Raw genomic sequence first — 14,203 nt, 5'->3', positions numbered from 1 at the left:
GGGGAGCCATTAACCACTTCTGGACTGGAAGATTTTCCCCCTTAATGACCAGGCCATTTTTTGCGATTCAGCACTGCGTTAATTTAATGGACAATTGTGCGGTCGTGCGACGCTGTACCCAAATAAAATTGATGTCCTTTTTTCCCACAAACAGAGCTTTCTTTTGGTGGTATTTGATCACCTGTGTGGTTTTTATTTTTGTGCTATAAACAAAAAAAGAGCGACAATTCTGGAAAAAAAAAAAAAACAATATTTTTCATTCTGCTGTATAACATTCCCCAAAAAAAATTTTAAAAATCAAAATTTTTCAACATTTTAGGCCAATTTGTATTCTGCTACATATTTTTGGTAAAATAAAACACAATAAGCGTATTTTGATTGGTCTGCGCAAAATTTATCACGTCTACTAACTACGGGAAAGATTTATGTCATTTTATTGTTTTTTTTTTTTTTTTCCTAGTAATTGCGGCAAATCTGCGATTTTTAGCGGGACTGTGACATTGCGGCGGACAGATCGGACCCCTAACTGACATTTTTGACACTTTTGGGGGCACCAGTGACATTACCACAGTAATCAGTGCTAAAAATATGCACTGTTACTGTACTAATGACACTGGAAGGGAAGGGGTTAACTGTACTGGTGATCAAGGGGTTAAATGTGAGCCTAGGGGAGTGATTCTAACTGTGGGGGGGGCGTGGCTTGTGAAATGATTTTAGAGACCTGTGATCCTATATAGAAGGATCACGGGGGCTCTATGATCATCCCAGGGAGAAGTACGGTCAGCTGTGTTTACAACATCTGACCGTTCTTCTCTCTCAGCGGGGAGCGATCGCGGGTGTCAGGCGGCAATCAGAGTCACTGGCGCCGTGCATCGGAGTCCCCGCTGCCGAGTGGGGGTGGGAGCGCTCCGCTGGTGGCGCACGATCGCCCCCTAGCTGCAGGCACGTGATCGACGTAGCCCTACGTCGGTTTGCGCAGGAGGGCCGCCCTGCCGCGGTATATATATATATATATGTGGTGGGCGGTCCGGTTAAGAAACCAATATTTTTTTTTTTTTTTTGCAGATATATGTTTCCCTTACGCCCAGATGTGAATGGGATCTAAAGTACACACCTAAGCTACTCATGTCTATGCGTGTAAAATCTGCAGATCTACGTACATAAAGTCTGCAGCTGTGTCCTACTTTCTTAGTGTGCGACTAAACGCAGCGCACATTTTCATAGCTGTGTGTATGGGCTCATCAATTACTAAAGAGCTGCATTCAGATGCATACAAAACTACCTGCTGAATGCATCTAAACGCAGCATTTTTTTCTGCCCGTATGAATGAGCCCTAAAGAACGCTTCAACGATAGAATCGCACAGGAACAAAGTGCATGATTCCTGTGCATTCCCCTGCAGAGCAAATGTGCGGCCCATTCAGTGAATAGGCTGCAAATCGCAGCAGAACGCAGAAAAAGTAGTGCATGTACTACTTTTGAAAAACACATGGCACCAGATCACATACTTCTGTGATAGAATTGTGATCTGGTGCCTGCAAACGCAGTGCGTTTGGGGTGGCATTACCAATATATTAGCCCCCGCAGCAGATCGCAAAGGCAATGCATTTTTTAACGCCATGCGTAAAACATTTATGGAATGTGCTTTTTCGATACTGCGTTCTGCTGTGAGGCAGCCCTAAACGACTTCTTGTGCTGCTGAACATCCCCCCTCTCTTACCAATCAACATTTATTTTTACACTTTTCTCGCCTAGGCAAGACGTTCTTTCCACGCCGTGCATGTGCATAGATGTGCCGCAGGGAGAGATCTGTGGCACATCCGCGCATGCACCAGTTTCCTACCCATCTGTACATGCATGGGTTTTCCTACTTATGTGCAAATGATGGCAACAGGGAAGTCTGAAATCTTCCCCGTCTTTGCTCATGTGCAGCAGTGTTAACCACTTAAGCCCCGGAAGATTTTACCCCCTTCCTGACCAGGGGGTATTTTGCGATTCGGCACTGCGTGACTTTAACAGACAATTGCACGGTCGTGCGACGCTGTACCTAAACGAATTTGACGTCCTTTTTTTCCCCACAAGCAGAGCTTTCTTTTGGTGGTATTTGATCACCTGTGCGATTTTTTGATCATGCGCTATAAACAAAAAAAGAGCGTCAATTTTGCAAAAATAACAATATTTTTCACATTTTTTTATATGAAATTCCCCCCCAAAAAATGTAAAAATCTAAATTTTTTAACATTTTCGGCCAATTTGTTTTATGCTACATATGTTTGGTAAAAAAAATAGCAAAAAGCGTATTTTGATTGGTTTGCGCAAAAGTTATCGCGTTTACTAACAAAGGGAAAGATTTTTGTCATTTTAGTTGTTTTTTTTTAACGCGTAATGGTGGCGAGCTGCGATTTTTTTTGCGGTACTGCGACATTGCGGCGGACAGATCGGACCCTTGACTGACATTTTTGACACTTTTGGGGTTACCAGTGACATTTCTACAGTAATCAGTGCTATACATATGCACTGTTACTGTAAAATTACACTGGCAGTGAAGGGGTTAACTTTATTTGAGAGGGAGGGGTGGTGTGTGTCCCTAGGGGCGTGATTCTAACTGTGATTGGATGTGGCTTGAGCTGTAGAAACAGTGATCAACGGTCCTACATAGTAGAACCGTATGATCACTGTTTCTACACATGGGAGAATGACAGGTGGCTTGTTTACATCAGCCGCCTGCCTTTCTCCCTCTGCACCGACGATCGCCAAGTGACCGGCGGACATCGGGTCTGTGACTGCGCGGGAGCGCGCCTCCGGCGGCGCGCGCTCGCTCCCCAGAGCCTCACAGGCTAGTGACGTATATATACGTCACTTTGCCTGTGAGGGGCTGACCGCCGCAGTATATGTACATGCGGCGGTCGGCAAGTGGTTAATTTCGTTGACTAAAACCGACTAAAACGTTTTCGTCGACTAAATTAACACAATTTTAGTAGACTAAAATATGACTAAAACTAAAACAATTCAGATGACTAAAATACGACTAAAACTAAAATGGAATTTTAGTTAAAAGACTATAACTAAATCGAAATTTGCTGCCAAAATTAACACTGGTGCATGCTCAAAGCTTAATACCATAAATAACATATTAGATTTTTCACTCCAGGACCAGCAGTAGTATATAATGAGTTTGGAAATTGTAGAGAAATGCTTAAATAATGCATTACAAATTACAATTGAACAAAACCCATTCGATTATAGATGACTAGAATTAGTATTAGTCGACTAAAATGTACTGGAGTTTTAGTCGACTAAAATGTACTGGAGTTTTAGTCAACTAAATACGACTAAAACACTTGCAGAAGACTAAAATGGGACTAATGCCCCATACACACGTGCAGATTATCTGCAGACTTTTGTCTGCAGACTTACCAAAACCATATAATATGAGGTCAAACCTAAACACTTTCAATTTGTATGCAATCCGGCAGGCCCTTGCACTACATAGAAAAGGTAAATCTGAAGACAAAAGTCTTCAGATAATCTGCACGTGTGTACGGGGCATAAGACTAAAACTAAATTGAAATTTGCTGCCAAAATTAACACTGATGTGCAGAAGCCTCTCTGCACATGCAGAATAATGCAGGCGGCACTGAAGGGGGCAGGCAGAGCCTAGCTAGAGTGGGACTCCCATTCACACCAGAGCATAGGAGGACTGCGCCCCTTTTTATTTACGCATTTGTCGCATGTTAATGTGCATCGCGTCTAGGGAAGCCCATTTACCTGAATGGGCTGCCCTATCCCTGACAAATGCCCCAAAGTAACCACAGAACTTTCCGGTTATTTTTCAGTGCCCATTTTGGCTAGTCTACTACCTGTGCCTGGGGTGCCATTAACAAATAATGGCAGCACAAGCACGGCAAACTCTTGCAGCGTGTTTTGGAAATGCGCAGGAAAACGCACATTTCTGTGCATTTAGGAAATGTGCAAGTGTGGATGCAGCCTGAGTCTGGCCAGTCTGACACACACGTTTATGAAACGCGCATAGGTGTGCGCAGCCTATTGCATTAGAGTGTGCACCCCAAAGCTCAAACACACATGTCTTTCCGTGAAGTTGCTCTAGATCTGAGAGGAAGCTCTTCTGATTTCTATCATCCAATCACGTACAAATAAAAATGCTGTTTTTCCTTGCATGGGACTGAGTATTCTTTGCAAAGTGAAGCTTCACCTCATTTACTAAGATCTGGAGCAAGTGAACTTGCAGTGCACAGTGTATTTACCTTTAGTAAAGCAACCCTGTTGCGTAAAATTGTGTTGCTAGTTGTGATTGGTCACAGTGATCACGTGGCACAGAGAGGGCCAATCACAGCCCATCTGTACCATGTGATTAGCTGTGGGCAATCACAGCTAATTATAACAATACACATTTGGGCTCCATGTACACTAGCAGCTCCTTAACTTGAGTTTAGGAACTTTTGGCGTTTTTATTTTTGCCAAAGCTCCTAAACTCAACTCCATAAAAGCCTATGAGGTTGATTTACCAACTTGCAGTGCACTTGTAGTGCACAGTGGATTTGCATTTCGTAAATAAACCCCAATGTGTCCATGTACACATAGGCTTTTAGGATCATTTAGGAGCTGCTGTGGCTGTGGAGCTCCTCTAACCTCCCTCTCCTGAATACGGAAGAATCGCGTTCAGCAGTGGCGGCTGGTGCTCCATGGGGGCGGGGGGGGGCGTCAGACGGACCGCACCCTACCCCCCCTGAACCAGACCAGCTCCAGCCCGCACACCATATCCCCCCTCCCCCCGCCCGGACCACACCAGCTCCAGCCTGCACACCATAACCCCCCCCCCTCGGTCGCCGGCTCACTGACATGTGGAGGGTAGGCGGCGGTGGCTTACCCATCAGTCTCCTCCGTGGGTCGGGCTTCCCCTGCGTCTCATCCCTCCTCCTTGGCCAATAGCATGGCTTCTCCTTTCGGCCAATCGGGAAACGGGTCTCAGGACCCACTTCCTGATTGGCCAGGAGGAGAATCTGTGTGACAATAGCGAATATTACTTCGCTATTATCACACAACTGGGTGGCAGTGCTCTGCACCCCAAGCCCACCCTTTGTTTAAGCCTATTAGAGTCTCTGGCTCTAATCACATGCTTCATAAAAATAAAAAAAAACCCCTTTGGAATCCATGCGTCCTGCGTCCTGCGCCCTGCATGTAGATTAGGGGGCCGGACGCATGGATAAGGGGGCGGCGCCACTGTGCCCCAATGGACGGGCCACTACTGGGGTTCAGGATAAGAAAGTTTTGACCGTGGCTGCAAAACGCACACAATCGCGGTAAAATTGCGATGTGATTATGCCGCATTTTCCCGCGGCCGCAGTCAAAGTAGTTCAAGTGTACATGAAGCTCTAATGAATCAGTTTCATTCAGTAAAAATGGTTCCTTATACCATGGAAATTCACTGGCATAAGTAATCAATGAAAAAAAAAAATCCTGATCTCTTCCCACAGAGTAGTACAGTGTTACTATGGCAACACTGTATTGCTCTGGTCACAGTGTGTTAAATAAAAAAATTGCAAAAAAAATGTAGGAAGAAATAGAAAAAAAAATATTTAAAATGTTTTTTTTGTTTTTTGACTACTGTCACCAGTCAGTGTCCCTAATCATCCCCACACCAGCTATACGATGAGGCTGTACTGCAGTGGTGACAGTATGTAAAAAAACATCACATCTATGCGATCTAATTTATGTCTGAACTGATCTGGAGGTGCCGTTAACTTTATATTGACACCCCCAGTGATTCGCATATGGCAGTGTGAACTGCCTGCGATTTGAATGCGATGCAGGAACCCGCAGTGGATTCACAGGGTTCCCGCATCGTATATATGTGAACCGGCACTTAGTGTCACTGGTACCCAAAAAAGTGTCAGTTGGTGTCTGAATTGTCCGCTGCAATATTGCAATGTCACTGATTGCCACCATTACAAGTAAAAAATAGAAAAATAATAAAAATTCCATAAAAATATCCCATAGTTTGTAGATGTTATAACTTTTGCGCAAACCAATCAATATACACTTATTGGGATTTTTTTTTACCAAAAATATGTAGCAGGATACATATTTACAGAATTACATTTATTTATTGGATGTGTTTTATAGCAGAAAGTAAAAAAAATGTTTTTTTTGTCAACAGTGCAAAAAATAAAAAAGGTCATCAAATACCACCAAAAGAAAGCTCTATTTGTGGGGAAAAAGGAAATACGTTTTATTTGGGTACAGTGTCAAATGGCTGCGCAATTGTCAGTAAGTAACGCAGTGTGGTATTGCAAACAATGGCCTGGTCATGAACGGTGTAAATCTTCTGGAGCTGAAGTGGTTCATTTCTTCATTTTTCCAAAAAATTGTGACAAAATAAACTTACAAATTAAAAAATCTCACCATGCCTCTTACTAAATACCTTGGACTGTCTACTTTCTAAAAAGGGGTCATTTGGGGGGTATTTAGCAAAAAAAAAAAAAAAACCTAGTGGTGAATAAATATCACTAAAAGAAAGCTCTATTTGTGTAAAAAAAAAAAAAAATGATAAAAATCTCATATGGGTACAGTGTTGCATGACTGCGCAATTGTCATTCAAAATGTGAGAGCGCTGAAAGCTGAAAATTGGCCTGGGCAGGAAGGGGTGAAAGTGCGCTGTACTGAAGTGGTTAAGCTGGATCTTTCTGAACACTTCTGGTTGCAAGATCCATGAGCCCTAAAGTAGCAGAAGAAAGGAAAACACTGATTTAAGTTGGGACCCTTGTTTTTTTTTTCTTTTTTTTAATATGCAGAATTTCTGAATATTTCATGTAAAGTAAAACATACTGTATATGAACAAGGCATTTTGAAAGCTAGACATAAAACAGTTAAATTGATCATATGATTGTTAGGACTGGTTTACACCACAAAGCATTGCAAGAAAGGCGCGAACTGTGTTTAAAACGTGCTGACTTTGCAATCTGCTTCAGATGCCAATATATTGTTAACAGCACCCTAAACACAGATCGCAAATGCAGTGCTTTTGCAGGCACCAGATCGTACGGTACCGCAGTACTAGGCGATTTTGTGTGGCACCAGGGGCTGACTGGTAACTTTCAGCCCAGGGGGCAAGTACAAACCAGAGGCCTATGGTGCAACGACTTGGCCCCCCTCCCACTCTCGATCTTCCCAGCCTCCTCCTGACCCCCATTCCATGCTGGAGCTCTGCTTCAGATACTCTCTACTTACAAGCCGAACCGGGTTCCCGACCTGGCCAACAGGGGGCGGTTGGCGGAAGCTGGGACAGCTTGGTTGGGGCTCCAGTGGAGCATGGAACCGGCCTCTGCTCAGACACAGTTTACATCATCCATGCTGGGGGGAAGGCCTGCACTTTGTCCTTGTCTAAAACCCGCACTCCGTAGGTCAGTGGCAGGGACTTTTTACTTTTCTTAACCAGTAATCTTTTGAGCATGTCTGTGGCAGAAGCAGTGCAGCCTTTTTATGGGGCATTAGAGTGGCCCCCCTGCCCCCTGGCCCAGTCCTCCCCTGTGTGGCATGTTTTGCAAAGGTAGTACATGCACTATTTTCTGTGTGTTCTGGCGTGATTTGTAGCTCATTCAAATGAATAGGCTGCCAAATCGTACTACAGGGAAACACAAAGTAACACGGATCATGTTCCTGTAGAATTCTAGAGTGAAATTACCTTAGTGGCCTTCAAATACCGGAGACTTGTTGTGGGAAATAGCAGTTTGGCACAATGGAAAACCATATTAGATAGTTTTTGCTGTCAGTTGCCAGCTTCTGCGGACATCACATGATGACGAAACGCGCCAAGCGGAACAAGCTGTGTAAACTGTTGGCGCTATATAAATCCTGTATAATAATAATAATAATAATGAATGCTTTTTAACAACAAAGACAAGACTTTTTTTTAAGCATTGAGAGGCCCTTTCTTCTCTCTCCATTTAATCGATTGGTTGATTTGCCATTGGAGTCATTGAATTACACCATTACAAGGAGAGAATAACAACAGCCGGCAGATATCTACTGGTCCCTGGGTGACCACCAAGCGAGATCAAGGGGCATTATCTTGGTGATACGGCACAGCACACTTTTCTACAGTTCATTAAATGAACTTTCACTTTGGATCCAGTTATGATTACTTTTGGGACTGAGCACTTTATTAATTAATTGATACTCATCACGATAGTAATTTCTTTTTATCACAGTAGTAATACCAGTGATTGATTTTGCAAGCGGTGTTTTAGCACATTTATTATTGTGTGTGATTTGTGGTTTTACATATATTGGATTGGGACAGTTGCTGCACACAGAAATCTATTGGCGCGAGTGCTTCTATAATATTAATTGTCAGTAAAGGCCTCCTTCACCTTCCTTCACATCATAAACAGGAATTTAGCTGAGCGATCCTCTTTATATAACAGCTCGCCAATGCCAGTGTCTGGGGGCAATCAGATCAGTTTAGTTCCCTTCAGATCACCCTACCCTGTTACTGGGCACAACTTGCAGTATCAGAATCGCTGCTTTGACATGGTCTTAAGACTGGCTATGCATTGCTGGAGATTAACAAGATAGCAAAACAAAAAGCATGTATGATGCTCAGCTCACCTAGGGGTAGCTATGGAAATATAATGAGCACTTCAAAGAATCAGAAAAGGCTTATCATGGCAAGATTGAAAATCCCTGGATAGTTCCTGTCTCCTCTTGCACAAAGCGAATGATCTCAACCTATATACATATTACTTGAGGTTCCTTTTTCAAGCAAAGAGGGCTTGCATATATTTCACTCCCCTTGTTCTCAGAAAGAATCCTACCAATGTATGTTTACTGTTTTGCTGGTGGGGAGATGTGTTTTTCCCTAATTAGCAGTCTATTTTATTTATAGGAAATCGCTGTTTTATTTCAGTGTGGGTGAGTTACCCACAAGAAGTTTTGCACGATGCCAGCTGCAGGTTAGCAGAGAACAATAGCAAACAGTGCAACATTTTCCAACCTTATGGATGTGGGCAAAGCAAGTGCTTTCTGCATCAAGTTCTCAGCACTGGACTCTTACGGATTTATTTTTAGAAAATTTTGATAGATGTTTGCCCATCAAAACTGCATGTCAATTTGTTCTGTGTGAATGGGGCAAAACCAAAAGTTCTCAGGCTATATTCTCTGTAATTCCAATTAGGGCTGGGCGATAATGCGATATCGATATATATCGCGATAGTACCGTTTTCGATATCAATAACGATAACCGGTTCGATACTTGAAAGTACTTTTTATGCCCTGGGGGTCCAGCCAGTTCGTAGTCCGCCGCACAGTAACCACCTAACTCCCCACCCAGTTATGGACCACCGCCTCGCGCCACGCCTGGATGTGACGTCAGCTGCGGGCGCGCTGTGATGATCGGTACAGAGAACTCCCCCGGCCTGGATGTGACGTCAGTCAGCTGCCGGGAGAGGAAGCGGGCGGTGCGTACTGGCCAGGGGCTGTGATAGGATAGTACCTATCCTATCACAGCCCCTGGCCTGTACAGACGCACCGCCCGCTTCCTCTCCCGGCAGCTGACTGACGTCACATCCAGGCCGGGGGAGTTCTCTGTACCGATCATCACAGCGCGGCGCAAGGCGGTGGTCCGTTACTGGGTGGGGAGTTAGGTGGTTACTGTGCGGCGGACTACGAACTGGCTGGACCCCCAGGGTGTGGGGGCTGGCTGCACAAGGCAGCATAAAAAAGTTTCAAGAACTGTCTGTAATAACTGGCTGGACCCCCAGGGTGTGGGGGCTGGCTGCACAAGGCAGCATAAAGTACTTTCAAGAACTGTAATAAGAACTGGCTGGACCCCCAAGCCACAACCCCGGATCCTCTTGTACCATGCCAGTCACCCTGCATTCTCCTGCACCATGCCAGCCACCCTGCATTCTCCTGCCCCATGCCAGTCACCCTGCATTCTCCTGCACCATGCCCGCCGCCCTGCATTCTCCTGCCCCATGCCAGCCACCCTGCATTCTCCTTCACCATGCCAGTCACCCTGCATTCTCCTGCACCATGCCAGTCACCCTGCATTCTCCTGCACCATGCCAGTCACCCTGCATTCTCCTGCACCATGCCAGTCACCCTGCATTCTACTGCACCATGCCAGTACCCTGCATTCTCCTGCACCATGCCCGCCGCCCTGCATTCTAACCCTAGGGTCCTTATTTTAAATGGGTAATAAAAAATATCAATATATATCGATATCGACCGATATGAAACACTGATATCGTGATACAGTTTTCAGCCATATCGCCCAGCCCTAATTCCAATGTGTGAATGCGAAAAATACTACATTATGGCCACATATGATTATTGCCATCTAGTGGGCATAATAAAGTATGACTACTGGATGGTACTGAATATCATAGGAAAGAAATATGTTCCTCGGAATGTCCCCAGTCTCTAACAGCTTCTATAACATCCTCACAGTCTCTGATCATCTCCAGCTGCCTGCAGTCTTTGAACATCTCCTGTTGCATCTCTGCATTCTCTGACGATTTTCAGTAGTGCTACATTAAAGCGGTAGTAAACACTGCTTGGTGACTTGTACCTACAAGTAGGCTTATATTAAAGCTTACCTGTAGGTACAAGAAATATCTCCACACCCTACGTTCTCACCTATGTGTTTTTTTAGTGCGTTTTTCCGTTAACAATCCATTTAACATGGTTTCCTATGGTACACGTTCACATCTTTGCGCTTTCAGCTAGTGCGATTTTGGAAAGGGTCGGATACTTTTTTCCCCGCAGCAGATTGCATTTTGCGTGTAAAAGACTTCAATGGCTGCACCAGAAATGCAAGTGTTGTGTTTCTTTAATGTGTTTAGTGGAGGGGGGGGGGGTTCACTTTAACGCACTGTGTATAGCTGGTTGCTAAGGAGTGGGCCGGGAAGCCGGCTGCCACGTCCTTAATAGTCGATGAGTCCTCAGCTGTCAGCGGAACCCCACACTAAAATGTAAACAAAAAATGGCGTGCCCCCCAAAATTCATACCAGACCCTTATCCCAACATGCAGCCCGGCAGGTCCGGAAAGTGAGGGGATGAGTGAGCGCCCCCTCCTGAATCATACCAGGCCACATGCCCTCAACATTGGGGAGTGCTTTGGGGCATGGGGGGCTGCCCCTCTCATCCCAAAGCACCTTGTGGCATCATCGGTCGGTGCATGATGGCCCGCCGACGTCACGGAGTGGTGCCACCAGGTGACATTGCTATGTGGCCCTGCCCCATAACTTTTTAAGAGATGCTACATGGTGGAGCAGGTAGACCGCGGGAGCTTTTTTTTATTTCCTATTTTTTCAGGTCCAGCAAAGATAAATGATACATTGGGGGGACATTGTTTTTTTTTAATTTTTTTAATAAATGACTTGTCAAAAACTCTTGTACTCTCTTTATTCACTTTGACACTTTTTTTTTTTTTTGGTGAATGGACCCCATACTCTTTCACATAGGACTGGGGTCGGTATCTTGGGCCCCCTTGTTGAAGGGGGCTTCCAGATTCCAATAAGCCCCCTGTCCGCAGACCCCCACAACCACAGCCCAGGAATGTGGGGAAGAGGCCCTTGTCCCCCCACTGCCCCAGAGCACCCCCAATGTTGAGGGCATGTAACCTGGTATGGTTCAGGAGGGGTTGCTCACTTATTCCCTCCCTTTTCTGACCTGCCAGGCTGTATGCTTGAATAAGGGCCTGGCATTAATTTTGGTGGGGAACCCCACGCCATTTTTTTTTTACATTTTGGAATGGGGTTCCCCTTCAAATCCATACCGATTATTTGCCTGCTGACAGCTGATGACCCATTGGTTGTTAAGAATGTGGAAGCCGGTTTCCTGGCCGGCTCCTTAGCAACCAGCTATATACAGTGTGTTTAAAGAGAAAAAGACGCAATACGCGAAATCCATGAAAACTGCATACAAAAACGCAGGTTGAAAAAAAACACAAAACGCACCGGGAAAACGTAATAAACGCAACCTGCATAGATGTGAACCTAAACCTGAACTGCTTAAGAGATATTCACTATTTCTGCAGCCAGTGACCTCCCTGTCGCATGCCCTTTGCACTTTGAAAGGACAGCAAACTGATTTAAACTGGGAGAGAAGTCACTTTTTGAGAAAAAAAAACATTTTCTTACCCTCATCAAGCAGTGATTACAGCAAATCTTGTTTCTTAGGGGCTTGCTAAAAAAAACAGGCAGACTTCTCCTTGCCTTTGTTCTCAGACAGATATCTGCACATCTATGGCCACCTGAAGATTGCAAGATTCATATGAATATGAAACAATTAGAAATGTCTACTGCTTATGAACTGTTTGGATCCCTTAGCCGTAGATATTGCCACCAGGGCCGCTGATAGGGGGGGACCACCAGCCCTCTTGTAGGGGGCCCGAGCACACAGGGGGGCCCACACAGAGAGGGAGATTAGTGATGGACAACAAATACAGAAATCTTCCTCCAGCACTTGAATCTGATCTCTGTCCCTCTTCCTGCTATCAGCTTTTATCTGCTGAGAAAGAGACAGTTGTCCCTCACTAATCCCCCTCCCCTTTGTGGCCCCCCCTCCCAGCACTGGCTATAACGTTATCTCTGCTCAGGAGTTTATTTGTAACTTTGTTTCTCTCCCTCTGTCTCTATGATCCAGGAGCTCCAACTGCCCAGCCTGTATATTTATCTCATCTTCATTTTTATTTATTAACATAGTTTTATTTTTTTAGATTTAGCAGGAATTATGCGAGTTATGTTATATTTGTGTCTGATAATAGTGATTTTGTTGTAATTTTAGCTAAATATATCTTTAATATTTTCTTGGGGGGGCCCTGCCAGGTAGTCTGTACGGGGCCCCGCAATTTCTAACAGCAGCCCTGATTGCCACAATTGGCATTCATTCTGTACGCCACAAAAAAATCCTTCTTCCATTTATGTAGACATTGTCCAGATCTGAAAAGCTGAGGCTCTGTAGGAGCTAATATAAATCAAGATGCCCCATTATTTGTAATGCTCACCTGCCTGCAATGTACATGTAACATTCTCCATGTGCATTTCTAAAAATTTACAGCTGGGTATGTCTCTGCTTCATGTTTTATGTCCTGAGATTTACACAGAAGACTCCTTATCAATTACTAACAAATCCTACAGACTCAGTCCTTCACTGCCTTTCCTTACCCAGTCATGTACGTAATAAATTATTCTGCTAGAATAGTCAAAGTGGAGATAATTGCTTGGAAATAAATTATTTTGGAAATAAAAATGTAACTTGACATATTGTTTTGGCTCCTATTTGTACATGTAAAGACAACAGTAATCTTATTTTCTAGACGCCATCCTATCCCTTCCTAAATGACTTCATAGAGAATTCTGGTTATTTATAAAGAAACTCATACCTTTTTTGTACTGGGGAATTACAGTACAAGCCATGCTGATAAAGTTCAGATGTGAATCTGTCTTAGTGCCGGTTCACACTGATCCGACTTGTCAGGAGACTTGGTCGCCTGGCAAGTAGCTTCCAATGCTGTGCAATGGAACCGTTCTAATCAGAGCGACTCAAGTCGCTCCGACTTAGAAAAAGGTTCCTGCACTATTTTTTTGCAAAGTCGGAGCGACTTGCATTGACTTCCATTATGGGAAGTTGTTGCAAGCCGCGCCGAAGTCGCGGTGCACGGGCAACTTCATTAGTCGCCCGAAGTCGGGGCGACTTCGAGTCGCATCAGTGTGAAACGACACTTAGAATCCTTACTACAAGGGTTCATTCCCATGAACGCCCAGGGGGGGCAGTTAAACCAGGCTGTTGTGCTGCAGTTTTACTGTCCCCTTACCACCCACCTGAACCCTAACATGCAGGCCCTCAGGGCTGTTCACATACCGCACGCAGCCTTGGCAAAAACGAAACATCTATGTCGTGCCACCGAACGTGACCCATGTAAGTTTATGGGGTTGCCCCGCAACCACGTGTGATTCATGTGATCACGACGCAATGACATTTACAGGGTGAAATCAGGCAATGAGGAGGACATATTGCCTCCTCACCACCTGTCAAATTCCGTCTGAAGAGCGATCCAATGTAGGTCACTCTTCAGAGGGCACTCCTTGTGTGAACGAGCCCTAACTGCCATGGACAGGTTCAGTGACTTTTAAGAGGGCCATACACCGAGCAAATTTCGACTGGTTCCTACTGAAACC

This window comes from Pelophylax lessonae, assembly GCF_965119305.1.
Source record: "Pelophylax lessonae genome assembly, chromosome: 1".
Lineage (NCBI taxonomy): Eukaryota > Metazoa > Chordata > Amphibia > Anura > Ranidae > Pelophylax > Pelophylax lessonae.
The sequence above is the reverse complement of the archived record's forward strand: the minus strand, read 5'-3'. Positions refer to the sequence as shown.